Source organism: Mirounga leonina, unplaced genomic scaffold (assembly GCF_011800145.1).
Source record: "Mirounga leonina isolate KUSES-001 unplaced genomic scaffold, KU_Mleo_1.0 Mir_174, whole genome shotgun sequence".
Lineage (NCBI taxonomy): Eukaryota > Metazoa > Chordata > Mammalia > Carnivora > Phocidae > Mirounga > Mirounga leonina.
Window position 1 is genome coordinate 49,714,266 of NW_023270451.1, and position 19,669 is coordinate 49,733,934.

Consider the following 19,669-nt stretch of genomic DNA (forward strand, 5'->3'; position numbering starts at 1 on the left):
TTTGATAAGTCTCTAGACCTGCTTCTTTGTAGACAAAGCCTTTTGGAGTTACTAAGTGAAGTATGTTTTGACAGTAGGGCACACCATGGAAATAAGGTTATTTTGGTGAAAAGTGGGTTTTTTACAGTGCTAGTAATGGGGGTTATAAAATACATCATTCTTTGCAAGTAATGCTGAGATTGTTTATCGGGAGTATCTAATCTCTGACATGGTTAAAAAAAATTGCTTCTTTTCAAGCAAATTGGTCTCCATGATTTCAGATTAATCCATAGAATATTCAAAGTTTAGTGTCAGCCGTTTACAACAGAAAATAAGGGTTGACAATTTCCTGTGTTCTTTAGAAGCCTTTCAAAGCTTCACAGGAAGAATGAAGACTATTCTTGGCCTGAACATTTGCCCCATGGAGTGCTGGGCCCGGCCAAACAGCTTTGTGTTAGGAAAAGAGGGTCAAGTGAAAGGGGACCTTGTTCTGTGCCAGGCTCTCAAAGGATAGGCTGAAACACCCTTGGCCACACAGAGCCACTGTTCAAGGTGCAGTATTTGGACCTGCCGAAATCTAAAGCCTTTCGGGCTTTCTGTAATCCTTTGGGATGGAGAAAGGCAGTAGTGGACGCTTGAGAATAGGTCTGTGAAGACGTGGCATAAGATGGGGAGTTAATGTGGGGATAGTAAGACACTGCCAAGAAATGTCTATTTGTTCTCACTCTCTTCAAAGTAGTCCTGCTTAGCTTCCTAGCTTTTAGGTGTGTTGCAAGGCACAACAGTTCACCCTGGATATTAACAAGGAAACGGACCCCAGAATCCCCCCGGGGTGGGGGGGGGATGAGGGGCTGGTTCTCACCAAAGTGTGGAGTCCTGAACTGACTTGGTCTAGCAAGGGTTTACAACTTTCCTTTTCCTCATTTAATTCCAGTGTCTTTGAATTTCGCTGGTCTCTTTGATATTTAAATATACGCTCCACTAGATCTGCAGGCACAGAAAAGTTCCCTGTATTTTGGATAAGCCAGTAATTTAAGCAACTTGGCAAGTGGTGGGTGAAGTGATGGGTGCCCTGGCAGTCCTTGGTGTTAATGTGAACTTTCCCCCCTGCTTTTCAGAAGTCAAGGAATCTATATTTTGTCCAGTAGTAGTGGAGGGAGCTGTCCATTTTATTTCTAGGGATAAATCTCATGTGATTAAATAAATTTATGGTGTAGCATGGTTACTTTTAAAAAAAGTTCTTTCACCCAGACACCAAAATAAAATCTTCCTGAGACCTTAGGGTTGCTGGGTAGAAGTGCCAGGAACTCAGGTTGGCATTTTCTTTCCCTAAGTTCCACTTCATTAGTGCCTAGTTAGACTCCACCCTTCAGAGTGAGGTGCTTGGAAGATGGGGTAGAAGTCACCGAGGCAAGCTTACCTTCTGTGATCTCTGCGTTCAGATGGGGTTGGCCCAATTATATATATACCTCATGTCCTGAAGAGGAGATGGGCTTTTTCTCCAGCTTGTACTGTGAGAACAGATGGACTCATCCTACCAAATGAGAATATTGTGACAATATTCAAACTAGGAAGAATACCTGCTTATCAAATGAGGGGAAATTCAGCTGGGAATCCGAGGGAAGGAAACAAAACCAGAGAAGAGTGCAGCAACAAGCATACTGAGTGCCTGCTATGTGCCAAACACATAAAGTTCACATAGATTCTCAGTTAAAGCTCAGAATTCTATGATGTGCCTATTTAACCCCTTTTTTAAAAACAAGCAGACTAGGGGTGCCTGGCTGGATCAGTCAGTAGAGCATGCAACTCTGGATCTCAGTGTTGTGAGTTGGAGCTCCATGTTGGGTGTAGAGATTACTTATAAAAAAATAAAATGTTTAAAAAATATGGGGCGCCTGAGTGGTGCAGTTGGTTGAGTGACTGTGTTTTGGCTCAGGTCATGATCTCGGGGTAGTGGGATCAAGCTTTGCGCTCAGCGGGGAGTCGGCTTGAGGTTCTCGCCCCCCCCCCCCCTCCCCCCCCCCCCCCGCTCGCTGTCTCTCAAATATTTAATAATAAAATAAAAAATAAAAAGCAGATTAGAATTTCAATGTATGATTATATAACATTTGTATTAGCTATTGCTACATGCGAAGCAACAAATGCCCCCTAATAAATGCCTTAGTAACAACTATATTTAAATTGTAATAACATTTATTATCTTAGTTTTTATAGGCCAGAAATTAGCAGGGTGGTTCTGGCTGGAGAGTAGCATTAAAGATGTTGACTTTGGGCTATAGTCATCTGAGGGCTTGCCTGGGGCTGGAGGGCCTACTTCCAAGATGGCTCACTCAGATCATTGGCAAGCTGATGTCAGGAGGCCTCAGTCCCTTGCTCCATGGACGTCTCCAGGGGGCTGCCTGAGTGTCCTTGTGACATGGTGGCTGGCTTTCTCCCAGAGCAAGTGATCCAAGAGAGAGCAAGGTACAGGCCCCCAATGTCTTTTATCACCTGGCCTTGGAAGTCACACAATGTCATTTCCACAATATATTTTTGCAGCTCAGCCCTGTTCAATGCGGGAGGCAGCTGTACAAGAGCTAGATTATGAGGAGGCTGCTACCACATTTTATCCATTTTCTGGTTAACAGATGATTTTTACAAATAATGCTGCAGTGAACATTTTGTATACATCTTCTTGCCTAAATATGCAAGAGTTTCTACAGGCTTGTGTATCAATATGAATAAAGCCAGCAAATCTGTGGCTTTGAGCTTCCTAAGCCTCTGTCAAGGTTTCAGGAAGCCATCATGTAGAATGGTTCATCCCCTGCCCCCTTCTCACTCAGACCAGATGTCCCCGCGGGCCCAACCCACAGCCTTCGGTAAGTCCAAGCTTACCTCTTTACAGTCTCTTCTTGACCAGAGAAGAGAGGAGGATCTCTCCCCCTGCCTTAGAGTTTTTCAAACCTCAGAGAAGAACTGCAACAGGCCCAATATGGTGACTGGTACAGATGTGGTCCCTGAGAGGACCACTGTGAGCCAGAGAGCACCTCTGCTCCTTCCCTCCCTGTCTTCCCCTAGGGATTATGGGTAAATGAGGTGCCAAGTCTACAGCCAGCCTGGGCCTTTGAACCAGTTCAATTCACCCCCACCCCACACTCCAGCTCTGGGCCATCTGGGGCTTTGCCTACCCTACAACCTTCTTTCCCACACCCAGGCAGCCTCTAAATCTGGCCCTCATGAGACTGCACCTCTCTCCCTTCCCCCTGGCAGCCTGTCCTGGATGTAGGTTTCCACTAGCCTCTACTCCATGGGTCATCGATGCACCCAAAGCCCATCTCACAGCAACCCCATCCCCCCCCATGCTCCCCCAGTCCCCCAACCAGGGCTGGATTCCTACTGGTACCCCCAACTGACTGTCAAATAGCCCCTCCCTATTGATTTATTTTTTTCATGAACTTTTTTCTTCTAATTTATAATTTTTGCAAAAGGTACTTTTTTCTGAACTATTTCTGAGTCATCTGTGGCTCCATGCCCCTTATATTAAATACTTAGGTGTGTATTTTTAGAAACAAGGAAATTCCCTTATAGTAACAGAACAATAATAAAAATTTGGTGAAATTTAATGAGCCTTTAATAAGATGAAAAACATTTAAATATCCTTTTTGCTACCTCATCTTCCAATATGTATTTATGTATTCATATTTACACACACTGCATTTTGCATTATGGCCCAACGCCCCCAATTCTGGCTGTTGTGCTTGCATTTTCCTTAAAAGAAATTTAAAGGGGATCACTTCAGCATCCGTGGGATTGGACCCCTTGGGCACCAGTAAACCCCGTGGGTTGATCTCATGAAATCAGTGGCAGTATTGACATCAGAGTCCAGGGGCCAGGCTCCCAGTTCATTTCTCTCTACACCATGTGGGGACAGATTCATTCTTTCCCATTCATTCATTCCATCATTCATTCCATCCAACCTTCTCTGAGCTCCAAGTCCTATGCGTGGGACAGCTGGGGGACACGGGGTGCATGTGCTGGCTCTGCGCGGGACTGAGGCGCCTGATGCTCCTGTCCTCTAGGAACACGTGGCCTCTGATAGAAACAGGTACGAAGCACGATGGGGGGACGCTCTTAGCGTAGGGCCACAGGGACAGCTGGGTGTGGTCAACATTTGTTCCTGTCTGAGGGTCCGGTAATGGCCGAGACCCTCCGGCTCCCTTCCCCACGCCTCAGGCGGCGCTGGGCCCGGCCTTGGCCGCAGGTGTCCTCAGCCCCGCGCTGAGACCTCTGCTTGCGGCTGGGGGACCCGGAATCCCGCCGCCACCTCCGGCGGGGCAGGGTGGGGGCTGGTGGGAGGTCCATGGGGGATTCGAGGAGCGGCTGCGCGCTTGCCGAAGGCGGCCCCCTGCGCCCCCTGGCGGTCGGGGACGCCTGCGCAGGGCCGGGCTCCCCACCGCGCGCGGCCCGGAGCCTCCACCCTCCGCGCGCGTCCGGTGCCGGTCCCTCCCGGCCTCTGTCTCTTGGGGTGGAGCGGGGCCTGCGGTCTGTGCGGACGGCCCCTGCTTTGCTCCCGCGGGCCGCCATTCCGGCGTCAGCGGCAGGAGGGGGCCGCTGGGACAGAAGGAGTTAGCATCGCCACGCAGCCTGGCACCGGCGCCGGAAGGAGACTTTCCCAGGGGCCTGCCTGAGCGAGGGCCGCCCCTAGATGCCACAGCGCTCCACGGTCGGATTTTGTTTTGCTTCGGAAGTACTTCAGGACCTTCTGTTGCTTTTATGTATTTGGGGAAGGGTTTTAAGAACGTCGCCAAAGTAACTTAACTCTTGAAACAGAACATGACAACCAAACAAAGGAAACGTTAATGGCGTAGCCATTCTTCAAAAAGTTAAGCATAGAATTACCGTGCGACCCAGCCCCTGGGTCATATACCTAAAAGACTTCCACTGCTGGGCGTATTCTCAAAAGAAGTGAAAGCAAGTCTCAAGCAGATACTTGCGCACCCCTGTTCACAGCAGAGTTATCCCCAACCACCAAAAGGTGGAAGCTTCCCGAGCAGTCACGGACACCCGCGTGGATAAACGAAATGTGGCAATATTACCCAGCCTTAAGGAGAGGAAATTCTGACACGTGCTTCAACACGAGTGAATTAACGCTGAGGGACATTATGCCAAGTGAAAAAAGCCAGACGGCAGACACCAAAGGACAAATGTTGTATGATTACACTTCGATGAACCGTCTAGCATAGACAAATGCAGAGGGGCAGAAAGTAGACGAGGGGCCACTAGGCTCCGCGTGGGGGCACTGGGGAGTTACTGCTTAACGGGTACAGAGTTTCTGCTGCGGTGTTGACATTTTCCGAAAATAGCGGTGATGGCTGCACGACATCGGGAGTGTCGTTGATGTCACCGACTAGCACAACTTTGGGTTTGCCTCCCCTCCTGCCCGCGGCCAGGGCCAGCGCAGTGACTGAGCCAGAGCCTGGAGTCCTGTAAGTGGAAGGGGCGGGCTGCCAAGCACGCAAGGTCAGTGGGGGCAGCCCCCGTGCAAACGGCCCGCAGCGGTGGAGAAGCCCTCTCCCAGCCTCACGTCTCCCGGCAGTGGCACTCGGTGAGTCCGCGTTGTTTGCTCTCCTGGGGGGAGCTGGCCTTGGCCCGGGCCTGCTCCGGGCTTCAGTACGCTGGCCCCAAGCTTCCCCAAGACAGAGAGTGACAGCGACTGGTGTTGAACCCAGCGGGCCGGCTCACAGCCCAGATTCCTACTGGTACCCCCAACTGACTGTCAAATAGCCCCTCCCTATTGATTTATTTTTTTCATGAACTTTTTTCTTCTAATTTATAATTTTTGCAAAAGGTACTTTTTTCTGAACTATTTCTGAGTCATCTGTGGCTCCATGCCCCTTATATTAAATACTTAGGTGTGTATTTTTAGAAACAAGGAAATTCCCTTATAGTAACAGAACAATAATAAAAATTTGGTGAAATTTAATGAGCTTTTAATAAGATGAAAAACATTTAAATATCCTTTTTGCTACCTCATCTTCCAATATGTATTTATGTATTCATATTTACACACACTGCATTTTGCATTATGGCCCAACGCCCCCAATTCTGGCTGTTGTGCTTGCATTTTCCTTAAAAGAAGTTTAAAGGGGATCACTTCAGCATCCCAATGGGGAGGAGGCTCTGGTGGCTTTGCAGAGGCCCCTCTCTTCTACTGAGGTATGGCCAGGGCCGCCGTGGCCACCTCATCTCCATGGACCTTCACCCCTGCGGCAGCCCCTCCCTTGCCCTGCCCCTCTGCGAGCTCAATCTCCCTCTCCCCCTCCCGTGTCTGTCTCCACCCGGGCCCGTTCTTTCCTCAGAGGCTGCGGGACCCCTGGGCCCCAGTGCTCTGCCTCACCTCCCTGCCTCCCCAGTCCGGTGTACATTGCCCAACAGGCACATCAAACTTCTGCTTATGTCTCCAAAAACTGGGGAGGGGAAGAGTTTGAAATTTGAAATTTTAAAAAAGGGCATCAAATTACTTATTATGGGAAACCAGGATTTGTTGGGACCCTGGATTTTGTTGTACCTGTTTGCGGTTTTAAGTTGCTTTTATTTTGAGCTGCATGGGTGGGTGGTAGGAGGCGCTAGTCTTTGAGGGTTTATATCCTGTCGGGCATCTTGAGCTGGCCCTGCCCAGCCCGCCCCGGAGGTGGGTCTTCTCCCTCCGGCTTCTCGCTTACCCTCATGGAGGCCTGCCATCACATCGCAGGGGAGGCCAGGCCAAGGAAGAGTGGGGAGAACAGGAGGTGGAAGGAGCCTTCAGCCTGCCCCAGGGGAGTTTGCTGTCCGTGCAGTGTGGTGTGGGGTGGTCCAGCTGCCCGGTGGAAATGCTTAGGAGAGATGAGACTGAAGGAGGGAGTGAGGGAGGAGCTGGGGTTGAGGCCAGTATACAGAGGAGGACAAGCACCCTCGTGGTGCCCATTTGGGGCTCTGACCAAGGACAAGAGGGCATCTGCTTCCGGATGGCTGGGGAGGGGCAGACGCCACCCGGGGTCTCCTGGGAGCATCAGCTTGGCCAGGAGGAAGCAGGGCACTGGGGTTAGGAATCCCCAGTGACCTCACCATGTCCTCAGTGGATGAGGGGACCTCTCTGGAAAAAGCGTTTGATGGACACTCACGTGCTCCTTCTGGAGTTGTGACAGAACACAGTGGGCCTGTTACAGGGTTACTTTGTGTTGGACACTTGAGAAGCCTGTTGGCATTGCCTGGCAGGTGGCCCGGTTATGGGAATGGGTACGTCGGTGGAGGCCCCTACCTGTGCCCTGCCCGCTTCTCTGAAGAAGGTAAAAGGAGAGGGGGCAAGTCCATGCCCCCCCCCCCACCTTGGGAGAATTGGGAACACCACTCCCAGAGGGCACGGGGGAGGCGCTGGCCCAGCATCAGGCCCCCCCTGCAGACTAATCTCTGGCTTCAGCAGCTGCAGCCGCACCAAGTTCCTGGGACTATATTGACATTTTTGGATTTTAAGAAGTAAAAGGGCCTTAGTTTCTTCCTGTGTCAGACTGCAGCCGTTGCTTTCTGACCTGCGGCTTAAGGAACTCTCGTGCCAAAAGGGGCACTGGATGCGAAACGCTTTCCCTGGGTCCGAGGCTGCTGGCCCACAGTCATGGGCATTCCCATGGTGAAGAAACATGCCCATGTTGCCTCTTGACAAGTGGATTCATAAGTCTGTCCTTTGGAATTAATCTCCCATAGATGGAAACATGCAGCAGATGAGCGATGCTTCCTGCTTTTGCACGTCAACACAGCCAAGGGGCCACGGACGGCAGAGCAACCAACTAGTATGGCCTCAAAAGAAGTGAGAACCCGGAGCCAAAGTCAAACCTGGCCAGTGGAAGACCTCAGGGCATCTGGGAGTCTCTCTGGGTGTGTGTGTGTGTGCACGCACATGTGTGTAAGGGGGCAGTTTGTGATACACTTCGCTTCACTACTGGTTCTATCACTAAAGAGAAAGGACCCCCTGAAAGGAAAGGAAGAAGAAGTAGGAGACGGGTCTTCTTGTGGCTGAACTTTCGTCAGCCTTTTGTGAAAGAGCACAGCCCTGTTCATCCCCAGGAAAGCAGTGAGGCCAGTGCCGCACAAGACACGACAGGATGAATTTCTGGAGTTTTGGCAGAGCCAGGTTTGGAGGGGCAGGCAGAAGGTGCTAGGAGAATCCAGCAAGGCCTAGCTTGCATACAGAGTCGTCCTTAGCTTTAACGAGAGGAAGGCTTTGCAGATGGGATGCAGTTTTCCAAAAGGCATCAGGTTATAAAAGTCCATTCAGCCCAGAGTATTTACACCGATGTCAACCCCGTGCATCAGGCGGGGGCCGGTTCTGGCTCCACTGCTCGGCCCTGAGCAAGTTCCCTTCTTCTGCAGTCCTGCATACCTTCTGTGGAGAAGGGAGACTCTTGGCCGTACCTTGCAGCATCCTTGTGAAGATCAAATGCTCCTATCAAGTGCCTGGCAAAGCATCTAGGGCGCCGTAAGTGCTCAATAGATATCAGTGTGGCGGGCTGCTAGCTGAAAGATTGAGACATTTTGGTTGTTTAGTTTTGCGGGTGTTCTATTTAAGTAATTCTGTTCGTCCTTGAGGGGTGGGAGCAGAGTGGGCCCATGGCTGGTGAGGAGACAATGAAAGGTATTTTTCTCCTTCCAGGAAGAGAACCAACTTCACTATTCTTAGGATCTTGACCTCCTTTACATCTGGAAAAACTTTGTAGTTTTAAGCCTGACGCCCTGTCATGGCACAAAGTAGCAGAATGAACGTGTTGCGTTTTGGAGCCTTGGGAAGGGTACAGTAGGCTGAGGCTGCCGTTTAGCCCCCGGGGACTGGGAAGAACAATCTATGAGCTCACCTGTGGGACGGGAGAGGGCTGCAGGGATCCTGCGTGGAGAGCCCTGGGCAGGCCCAGGGGGGAGGGTGACGGCATCCTCCTCGGCAGGGCCCTGCCAGACAGAGGGAGGAGGCCGGTGAATGTGTGCTGTGGGGTGAGACCACAGCATTGTCCAGGTGGGGGGAGCCACCGTGACCTGCACACCTGGAGGACCTTTGCAGGGCGATGGGACCCCCCACCCCCAGATGTTGTGGAATCCAAAGGAGGAGTCCTAAAAGGACGGGAGTCAGATGTTAAACACCTCCCGGTCTTAGTGGGTGGTTCCTAATCAATCAGAGGGGAAACATCTAACATTATTTGCATCTTGAGGTGAATAATTCCTTGTGAATGAGACACAAAGATAACGTGGGTAACGTGTGCTTGGAATCTCAGCAAACCAGTGCCAGACAAAACTGCCCAGGTGTTTTTTTCACCTGGTGGTTTGGGTTCTCTTGACATAAACTGATAGAGGCCTGAGGATCAACAAACCATACCCACCCAGCAACAACACAGGACTGAGGGGTAGCAAGGAAGAAGAGGAACCCAATACCATTCATATTAATGAAAATACATGTGAAAATTGTTCTACTTAAAGTGTTGGATCCTAATACACCCCACTGGAAAAACTCTCTTTCTCTGTGCTGCCAGAATTCTCCTTCACCATCAGGCTTTGTGGATTTTCCAGAAGAACCAGAACTGAGGGCCAGGCTGCCCCCTGGGGTCATGTCCCGGCTGCTGACCCTTCAGTGACGGGAATTTCTGTGGATTGTCCTTCTTGGGAAGATGGGGGGTGACTGTCGTGCTGGTCACTGATGCTGGTGACACATATCTTTATCCAAAGAGATACATTAGAAACTTAGTGCTCTGTCCTCCAAAGAGATCCCAATCTTTTTGGAAGAAATGATTAAGTCAATTATGATATAGGCAGATAATTTAATATTTTGCACCCAAGAAAAATCCTACTTTTGAAGCATCATTATGGACTTGGGGAAAGGTTCATACTGCACCCATTCTGATAATCCTTACCAGTGCCTCTTCCCCACAACACCAGCTGATGAGAGGAGAGCAGAAGCACAAACAGGCCACACCCGAATCTACTGGAAATGACTCTTTGGCTGGTTTCCATCCTATAGCTAATTGGTCTGCTTTTCAGACCTTGTGAGCCAGAAGAAATGGCCCCAGGATCACAGACTTCGCAATTCCCGGAGCTCAGCAGATCCCGGGACAGCAGGAAAGGCTTGGCTCCACAAGCCTTGGGGGTGGGGGGGCTAGGTCGCAGTCAGGGCTCAGGGTCAGGGTTCAGGGGCTGGGGGCCCGGCGGTTCCAGGCCAAGCTGCACATGAGGGCCGTGCCTTCCCCCTTCTCACGGCAGGTCCTACAGTCATGCCCCAAGCACAGTCTCTGGACCCTGGCCTACAGGTTAAAGAGTTCCGGGAAAACTAGACATTTAGGGATATTTGGACATCTGAAAAAGCCCAGGAAAACCAGGCGGCCCCTGCGACCCCCATTTCTACCCTGGGGAGAAGGGCATCGGGAAGCTTGGGCCCCAGGACCCTGCAGGCTTCCTTAGGCGGAGGGCTCCTCTGTTCTTGTCCCCACTGAAGGTCTCCCCTGTCGATCTCAGCAACTCGAACTCCAAGTTGGAGGCATCGCCACATAGGACCTGAAAGAGGTGTTGCTGGTGACATTACTGAGCAAGTGCAAGAAAGAAGCTTTCTAAACTCCTTGAGATTCAGCCAGGAGGATCCTCCCGCAGCAAGTGTCCCGCAGAAATAATAAAGGAAGGTGGTAACAAAAGAGGAGAGAGAGAGAGAAGCGGTGGTGTGTGTGGGGGGCGGGGGGGAGGGGACAGAGTGGTATGGTCATGAGGATGGCCGGATAGATCGCTGAGGTAGAACTGAGAATCCAGAAATAAACCCTCACATTTACAGTCAATTGAATTTCAAGAGTGATAAAGCAATTCACAGGGAAGGGATAGTCTTCTCAAACAATGGTGCTGGAACAAGGATATCCACACACAAAAGGAAGAGCTTGAACCTCTAACCCAAAATGGATTAAGCACCTAAATTTGAGAGCTAGAACGAGAAAACCCTTAGAAGAAAACATAGGGATAAATCTCCATGACCTTTTATTTGGCAGTGATTTCTTAGATATGATGCCAAAGCATGAGCAACAATAACAAAAAATAAATTAGACTGTCAAAATTTAAAACTTTTCTGCCTCAAAGGACACTATCCAGAAAGAAAAAAGACAACCCATAGAATGGGAGGAAATATTTGCAAATCATGTATCTGGTGAGGGACTTGTACCTAGAATATATAAAGAACTCTTACAACTTAATAATAAAAAGACAACCCAATTTAAAAAACAGGCAAAGTATCTTAATAGACCCTTGTCCAAAGAAGATATATGATGCCACAGGAAAAGATGTTCAACATCACAAACCATCAGGGGAATACAAATCAAAACCACAACCAGATACCAATTCACACCCAGTAGGATGGCTATTATTAAAAATCAGATAATAACAAGTGTTGGTGAGGAGATGGAAAAGGTAAAAGCCTCACACACTGCCATGGGAATGGAAACTGGTGCATTCACTTGGAAAACAGTCTGGCGGTCCCTCCAAAAGTTCAACATAGAATTACCATTTGAGCCAGTGAACCCACTCCCAGGTATATCCCTGAGAGAACTGAAAACATATGTGACACAAAAACCTGACTATGAATGTTCATAGCAGTATTATTCATAATAGCCAAAGGTGGCAAGAACCCAAATGTCCACCAACTGGCAGATAACAAAATGTGCTATATCCATACAATGAAATATTGCTTGACATAAAAAAGGAATGGAGTACTGATAAGGTGCTATCTCAGGGATGAACCTTGAAAACATTATGCTAAATGAAGCCAGTCACAAGAGACCACATATTGGATGATTCTATTCATATGAAGTGCCCAGAAGAGGCAAATCTATAGAGACAGAAAGTAGATAGGTGGGCGGGGGTTGGGGTTGCCCAGGACTGGGAGGTGAATGGGGAATGGGGTGACGGATGGGGGTGCGGATGATAACTAAAGTGTACAGGTTTCTTTTTTTTTTTTTTTTAAGATTTTATTTATTTATTTGACAGAGAGAGACACAGCAAGAGAGGGAACACAAGCAGGGGGAGTGGGAGAGGGAGAAGCAGGCTTCCCGCCGAGCAGGCTTCCCCCCAATGTGGGGCTTGATCCCAGGACCCTGGGATCATAACCTGAGCCGAAGGAGGTGCTTGACTGAGCCACCCAGGGGCCCCTATTAGGAAGTTTCTTTCTTTTTTTTTTTTTTTTAAGATTTTATTTATTTATTTGACAGAGAGAGACGGCGAGAGAGGGAACACAAGCAGGGGGAGTAGGAGAGGGAGAAGCAGGCTTCCTGCGGAGCAGGGAGCCCGATGCGGGGCTGGATCCCAGGACCCTGGGATCATGACCTGAGCCGAAGGCAGACGCTTAACGACTGAGCCACCCAGGCACCCCAAAGTGTACAGGTTTCTTTTTGAAGGGATGAAAATGTTCTAAAATGAATTGTAGTGATGGTAGCCCAACTCTGAAGATAATACGAACCACTGTATTATACATTTTAAATGGGTGAGTGGCAAGGTGTGTGAATTATATCTCATTAAAGTTGTTACCAAAAAAATCCTAGGGACTGATTAAAGAGTCTTTACTTAAAAGAATAGTTCTTTTAAGTAAAGAATTTCTAATAGGTGCATTTAAAAATATGGTTCAATTCCCGCATATGTAAGGCATGAATTGCTCTAAGAAGCAAGAGATGCACGTGTAGATTAAAGTCACTCGTCTGTATTCATAGCACGTGTGAAAAGGGGTCGATTCTTGAATTTAGTCAACTCCCATGTATGAAAACAAGGCAAAAAAGGTGTAGTCATATATTCTGTCATAAATGCCATCTCCAAGAAGAATGCCACATCCTCTAGGAAGAGGCTTGCAGGGGTCAGTACGTATGTAAAGAAACCTATTTCTAGTGACTTCTTCAGTGTGGCTCCTCCAGGGGGAGCCATAGCTTGGGGCACACTTCCACTCTGCCAACCCTGAGCGGCCACAGAGCCACAGAGAGTGGACTGGGAACCCAGGCCTGGGGACAGGTGACATTAGACAAAGGACCTGGCCTGAGGGTTCCCGAACATTCGTTCCCCTCCCGGGCCACCTGATGTCTCCCCTAGAGGTTGACTGGCAGTTGCCAAGTCTAAGTAAACAATGAACCAAATCTATTTGTACAGAAATGTAGGGAAGAGGTGAAGCAGGGGGCTGGGCCTGCCTGCGCGTCCAACACAACAAATTCATGGCCTGAGAATGTTTTGTAAGGAAGAAGTAGATCAGATATTGTGTTTGATGGTCCCGAGTGGCAGGGCAGGGGGTGGGGGGGACAGCTAAGCCATTCAAACCTGTAAGTAATTACTGTTCCCCAGCTTATCAGCATATCCGCTCTGGAACACAGGGTTCCTCCTGGACGTAGTTTTAGTTCCAAATAACAGGGGTCAAAGGGCATACCTTTACTATGGGGAGACTTGCTGGGACCCCCCATAGGACCTGAGTGGGTTTTGTGTATTTGTTTGTATTTTAGGAAAAGGAACATAATTGCTCCTATCTCCTTAAATTTAACTTTATTTTATTTTTTTTTAAAGATTTTATTTATTTATTTGACAGAGACACAGCGAGAGAGGGAACACAAGCAGGGGGAGTGGGAGAGGGAGAAGCAGGCTTCCCGCGGAGCAGGGAGCCCGATGCGGGGCTCCATCCCAGGACCCTGGGATCATGACCTGAGCCGAAGGCAGACGCTTAACCGACTGAGCCACCCAGGCATCCTTAAATTTAACTTTAAATCTCTTCTTTAATCCTGGCTCATTGGCCGATGCTTTTTCACGAGACTGTTTTATATATTCACACGCAGCACACATAACTGCTATTCCATCCACAGGGTGACTTTTCCATCAGGGTCTCTGCTGGGTACCGATGAATTCAGAAGTGTACTCTAGAGAACAAATGAACTTCTGAATTCCAGATGGATCTGAATTCAGATTAAGGTTCCCGTGGTCAGCCCCAGGGGTCATTGACTTCCTGTCTGTGGTGCCATCTGGGCTCCCTCTCCCATTAGTTAGTCAGTGATCCCGCCTCTTGTGGAGGGCTGCTCTGGGCATCAGGCCCTCACACGTGGTCTAACGCCTTGACTATGCATGCATTTGTTTATTTTATTTATTTATTTTTTAAGTAACTTCAGCCTCTCCTTCTTTTTTTTATTTTAAAAAAATTTATTTTAGAAAGAGAGAGAGGCACAAGCAGGGCGAGAGGCAGAGAGGGAGGAGAAGCAGGCTCCCCGCTGAGCAAGGAGCCCAATACGGGGCTTGATCCCAGGACCCTGGGATCATGACCTGAGCCGAAGGCAGACACTTAACTGACTGAGCCCCCCAGGCAGCCCTATGTATTTATTTTTAAAACAGGTATTTTTTTTTAAAGATTATATTTATTTACTTGAGAGAGAGAGAGAACACAAGTGGGCGGAGGGGCAGAGGGAGAGGGAGAAGCAGACTTCCCGCTGAGCAAGGAGGCCAATGAGGGGCTCTATCCCAGGACCCTGGGGTCATGACCTGAACTGAAGGCAGACACTTAACCGACTGAGCCACACAGGCACCTCTAAAACCGTTTTATAAATCAATGATTATTGTTGTGGAATAGTCCTCAAATTACAAAGAAGAAAATAAAAACAGTAATTCCATTTTTTAGAGCTAATTACGGTCTTTCTACATCTGTATAGGTTTTTTCTATTATTATTAAGACCACATTTTTTGAGTAGTTTGAGGTTCACAGCAAAATTGAGGGGAAGGTCCAGATTTCCCCTATACTCCCCACCCCCGTCCCCACACATGCACAGCCTCCTGAGAGGGGGACATTTGTTACAACTGACACATCATTATCACCCAAAGTCCATAGCTCACATTACAATTCCCTGTTGGTGTTATTCCTTCTGTGAGTTTGGACAAATGTAGAGTGACATGTAGCCATCATTATGAGACCATTTAGAGTATTTTCACTGCCCTAAAAATCCTCTGGGCTCTGCCTATTTCTTCCTTCCCCAACCCCCAAATCCTGGCAACCACTGCTCTTTTTACTGTTTTCATAGTTTTGCCTTTCCCAGAAGGTCATAGAGTTGGAATCACACAGTATGCAGTCTTTTCAGATTGGCTTCTTTCACTTAGTAATATGCATTTAAATTCTTCCATGTCTTTTCATGACTTGATAGCTCATGACTTGTTGGCACTGAATATAGTCCATCATCTTGATGTTTTAGTTTATTTATCTATTTATCCTCCTGAATCTTGGTTGCTTCCAAGTTTGAGCAACTACGAATAAAGATGCAATAAACATATAGTTTTTTTTATTTTAAAGATTTTTATTTATTTATTTGTCAGAGAGCGAGAGAGCGCGCACAAGCAGGGGGAGTGGGAGAGGGAGAAGCAGGCTTCCCGCTGAGCAGAGAGCCAGATGTGGGATTCAATCCCAGGACCCTGGGATCATGACCTGAGCTAAAGGCAGACGCTTAACAGACTGAGCCACCCAGGCGTCCCAAACATACAGTTTTTAAACAGAATTTTATAATATGCTTCCTTTATTCAACAATAGATCATGAACATTTTCTCAAGTCATAAATATTCCTATGCAATTTTATTTTAAGGGTCACACTGTAATCCATCACATGGATTAAACGAGTTAATACAAGTAAAGCGCTTAAAGTGAAGAGTGACACATGGTAAGAACTCAATATACCTTAGCAATTATTACAGTATGATTGTGTGTATAAATTATATGTATAATTTAATCAGCCCTTTATAAGAGGGTATGAGGGTGGTCTTCACTTTTTCACTAATATAAATAATTACCCAGTGCGCATCCTTGCGGACAAGTAACCAACATTTACAATAGTTTCATTCATTTTTTTTCTCTTTAAGCTTCCTACATGTGTCTTTAGAGTCTCACTTTCTAACGCCAAACAGAAACAGCTTTTCTGTGGGGAAGCATAGCACTGAAGGGAGCTGAATTGTTTGGGTTCCAATCCTTCTACCACTTTGCCCTACATGTATGACTCTGGATAAGTCACTTCAGCTCTCTGTGCCTCAATTTCCTGTTCTGTAAAAAACAAAAAAGTCCTTATAGAGCCTAAAGCATAGACTTAGTGAATCACTAGTTGTACACCTGAAATTAATGTAACATTGTGTCAACCATACTTCAATTAAAAAACAACAGGAAAAAAGTCCTCATAGGATTGTAAAGAAGATTAAATGACTTAATAATATATGGGCCATCAGTGGATGAATGGATAAGCAAATAGGGTACATCCATACACTGGAATATTATTCAGCCATAAAAAAGGAATGTAGGCATGGTAACCATAGTTAATAATACTTGATACATACATATATATATTGTATGTTTGGAATTGCTAAGAAAGTAGATCTTAAAAGTTCTAATCACAAGAAAAAGATTTGGTAACTATGTGTGATAATGGATGTTACCCAGAAATCATAGGGATCATTTTGCAAAATACACATATATTGAATGAGTATATCCTACATCTGAAACTATTATAATGTTATGTATCAATTATATCTCAAAAAAAAAAAAAAAAAAAAAAGGACGCAGCCTGATACCTGCTACAATTTGGATAACCTCAAAAACATTACACTAAGTGAAAGAAGCCAGACCCAAAAGGCCACATATTGTGTGATACCTTTGTTAAGATATATCCAGAATAGACAAACCCATAGAGACAAGAAAGATCAATGGTTACCAGGGCATAGAGAGAGGGGCAGTGTGCAGTAACGACTTAATGGTCTGGGGTGTTCTTCTGGGGTGATGAAAAAGTTTTGAAACTAGAGAAAGGTGGTGGTCGCACACCATTGTGAATGCACTAAACGCCACTGAACTGTACATTTTTAAATGGTTAATTGTCTGCTATGTGAATTTCACCTTTAAAAAGAGTAGAGCATTTATAGTTCCTAGCATATAGTAAACAACTAAAATATTATTAGTACTTGTCACCCCCTTCCAGCCAGCAGAGACTGTTGATCTCAACTGTTTTCAAAACAAGGAGAGAAGGCATTAAATAGGTAGTATGAGGGGTCCCAGGCCCCATGGAAAGGATTTTCCTGAGGCCTGCCCATTATACAACTGCTAAGATGATAACATTTTCCTCTTGCTGCAAGGACAACAAATGGGAAACTGGGTCATAGCTCTTAGAGAGTTTCTAGTTTCATTAATGTGGCTCTGGGAGTTGAAATTTGGAAAACTATTCCACTGTTTAAGTATCTCTGGCAGCTACACCCTTCTTTCCATCCTCATCATCACTCTCTGTGTGTAGGCTCTCTCACTGTCTTTTTTTTCCTAAGATATAATCCACATGCCCTAGACTGACCCCTTTAAAGTGTCCAATTCAGGTGTTTCATATCTTCACAAAGTCGTTGTCTTTTGCTTGGACGGTAGCAAGTAGTCTCATAGAGAACCTTTCTGGTGCTCTGTGTACTTCCTGATGTACACTTCTGGGTTGTGCTTCCAACTTCAGCCGGTCTGATCTTTCTAAAACCCAAATCTGATCGTGCTCCCTTTCTCCTTACCTACCTCATTTAAAATACCTCACAAGCATCCCACCCCACAGTAGAATGTCTGAATTCCCAGCATGCCCAGTATCTGCCTACTTTCCAACATATCCTCTCCCACTGCCCCGCTTTCACTATTATAAACCACTTCAATAAAAAAATCCTTGCACACACATCTCAGTGAACTTGTCTGCAAATTTTTGTAGTATATATTCCTAGAAGCAAGGCTTCTAGATCCAAGAATGGGCACATTTTAGGATATTGCCAAATTGCCCATCTGTGGTACATGAATGGACATGCTTGCCCACACCCTCAACAACATCAGGTATTAATCATTCTAAAAATCTTTACAATTCTTATAGATTAAAATAATGTCATTGTTTTAATTGGAACTTCTTAACGAAGTTGTACATATTTTCATGGTGTAGACTCTATTTCCTATTCCATGAAATGCTTGTTTATGTCCTTATCACTCTTAGGTTGTTCATTTTCTTTCTCATTGATTTGCAAGAACTTCTTATTTATTTAGGATAGTAGGACTTGTAACATATGATGCAAGTTTTCTCGGTTGTGGTTAGTTTTTTCCTTTGTTTTTGGTGTCCTACTGTTGACAGAGAATTTCAAACTTTTGTGTAGCCAAATTTATCAGTCTTTTCCTTTGGATTTTTAGCTTTCACATCATACTTGCAAGGTCTTTCCCACTCAAAGGTTATAAAAATATTCACCTATGTTTTCCTCTGAAATGTAAATGGTTTAACTTTCTTCATTAAAGCCTTCTCTCCTTGGGGGTGTTTATGCCGTTGTGAGGAGGGAGGTAAGATTCCAGCCATATTCTGTAACATGGCCAAGAGCCTTGCTTTGAGAACCCAAGGACAACGGATTGTGGATCCAAACCGATGACTTCGAGCAAGTCACACTCTCGGTGTCCCTGTTCCCTCTTCTGTGAAATGGGAAAAACCACAGAATGTGTTTGTAAGTGTGTGGTGAGAAGTCAGCAAGACGATGTGATGATGTGCGTAGAGCAAAGAACACGGTGGTGGGGGTAACCCCTCAGTCTGGGTTAGCTATTTTTCTTTCTTCAGAGCAGCCAGTCTTCATTCTAGCATCACTGCTGGTGGAAGCCACCTTCTTCCCACAGCTGTGAAATGCTACCTGTTAAAGGCAGCCGTACCCTAGCTTCCCGGGGGCGCTGTGTTTGCTTCTGGACTCACTCACCTGTCAGTCTCTTCTGGGCAGGTGCCTCATCCGGGCCCCTAAGCTTTGCTCTCTTCTGGCCAGTGAGGTCTTCCCGCCCCTTGGCTGCCCAAGCCGTCTGCCCTCGGTAACTCCCTGCTCTTGTCTTGCACCCCCGCCCCCCCAGGGCCAGTAGCCACAGCCAGCGCCATCCACCCTCCGTCTAGCGTATCCTCGTAAGTTTTCTTTGAATTTACCAAGAAAGGCGGGACCTTTGGTTATACCCACTTTACGGATTCAAGAAATAGAGAGTTGGAGAGTTGCAGTTAGAACTTTAGTTTGGGTGTTGTTTTTTTTTTTAAGATTTTATTTATTTATTTGAGAGAGTGAGTGAGAGAGCGGGGCGGGCACAAGCCGGGAGGTGGGGGGGAGCGGCAGAGGGAGAGGGAGAGGTGGGGCTCGATCCCAGGACCCTGAGTTCATGACCCACGCTGAAGGCAGACGCTGCACCGACCGAGCCCCCCAGGCGCCCCGCAGTCAGAACTCTGAAGTAAGACTGCCTTCTCTCGGCTCTGCCACACACCAGGCAACTTACCCTCTCTGAGCCCCACTTCCCATCTGAGAAACAGGGACAAGCATCCCTGCCTTTCGGGGTCGTTTCAAGAACCTGGTGGGGGAGTGCTGGCCGTGGTGTAGAGCCTCACCTGTGGGAGAGCCTCAGTTTCCCCGTGACGAGGCCTGCCTGTCAGAACGTCTGGTTCTAAACCACGCAGGCTTGCTCCGCCGGGCTGCCTCCCCCCGAATCGGGACTGCTCAAGACCGAATAATGCCACCGGGAGGCCTTCAGGCCTCAGCACGAGCTCCTCCAGGCCCCTCTATGGGGCCTGCGTCTCCTTCAGGATGCTCATGGCAGCCAGGAATGTGCCCCACCGAATGCAACTGCAGCCTTTCTCACTGCCATTGCTAAATATATAGGACACTCTGTGCTGTCCCAAGT

At 47.3% G+C, this 19,669-nt stretch overlaps 1 protein-coding gene across 3 annotated transcripts in view; it reads left to right on the forward strand.

Annotated features, from left to right (window-relative positions):
* The first annotated feature begins 4,488 nt into the window (after positions 1 to 4,488).
* Positions 4,489 to 19,669, forward strand: part of EEPD1 (endonuclease/exonuclease/phosphatase family domain containing 1) — a 217,049-nt gene continuing 201,868 nt past the window's right edge. The window contains exon 1 of one of the 3 annotated variants that reach the window (XM_035020906.1): positions 4,489 to 5,870. The gene's annotated coding sequence lies outside the window, so the exon portion shown is untranslated. Of the gene's footprint in view, positions 5,871 to 8,289; positions 8,468 to 19,669 lie in introns of those variants that run through there. The other 2 variants (XM_035020907.1, XM_035020905.1) reach the window with 2 other exon arrangements.